This window comes from Tigriopus californicus, chromosome 3 (assembly GCF_007210705.1).
Source record: "Tigriopus californicus strain San Diego chromosome 3, Tcal_SD_v2.1, whole genome shotgun sequence".
NCBI classification, from domain to species: Eukaryota; Metazoa; Arthropoda; class Copepoda; order Harpacticoida; family Harpacticidae; genus Tigriopus; species Tigriopus californicus.
The window spans coordinates 5,620,139-5,621,047 of record NC_081442.1 but is presented as its reverse complement, the minus strand read 5'-3'; the positions used below and the strand labels follow the sequence as shown (position 1 = coordinate 5,621,047).

The 909-nt window shown below is 44.3% G+C and overlaps 1 protein-coding gene across 1 annotated transcript in view; it reads right to left on the bottom strand.

Annotated features, from left to right (window-relative positions):
* Positions 1-909, bottom strand: part of LOC131877353 (proton channel OtopLc-like) — a 10,578-nt gene that overhangs the window by 5,621 nt on the left and 4,048 nt on the right. The gene's annotated exons all lie outside the window — the stretch shown is intronic.

Here is a 909-nt window from a genome sequence, read left to right as displayed (position 1 = left end):
GTGCCCAAACCAAAGACTGTAGGGCAGAAAAGGATTTGATTAACACCTTATTGTATCCAGCAGGAGTTGAGATTCTGGTATGATCCTGCTGTGCCGAATCTTTCGTGGAGCTCCCGAAGTTTGCCCATATTTCTAGTACATTATGCAGACATAAAGGCGAAACAATGCCAATGCTTGGCAATGAGGGGAAGAGCAAATTTCCTAACTAGCTCCATGGTCTTGCATCACATTCCACTGTACATAGATACGAGTAGTAGTACAAAGTAAAGCGAGTGGACGACTAGCAGCTCCAAGAACCAAGAAGACGACCGTCGGGAGAAGGAGAGATGTGTGATATTGTATTCATTCCCACTTTTTCCTGGCTCGCCATATGACGACAATAGAAATTTATTACTGCAGTGCTGAGACTCTAGAGAAATGGAATCTTTCGATTTGTAGTGCATACACTTTCTGCTGTCTTTCCTAACATGTACGTACGTAGAGCTGCCATGTTATCACTTCGTCTAATAGAATTACGCTCTTTTCTCTGCCCACTTGGTTTGTCGTACCGTGTACGCTGTAAACTTTTGTGTCCTACCCAGGGACTGGGAAATAGAAACGGATTGGTGCTTAATTCAGCTAGTGACATTTCATTGGACCCCAGCGATCTGGTTTCATTTGAGTCTATGGACTCCTTGGAAGATGTTCTCGGGTGAATGACGGTTAAAAGAAATCGAATGAGAAGGCCGAGGGAAAAGGCCGCCCGGCGAGCCAAGAACATGAGTTCCGTCTAGATTTTGTTGAGCGAAAAAAGCGACGCCTTTTCTAAAGCAGAGAATAAAGCTCAATCTGAAGCCATCAAATTGGTCCCTTGACATCAGATATGGCTCAGGTAGAATACAGGGTTGAAAAGAGTTGAAGGAGTCGACT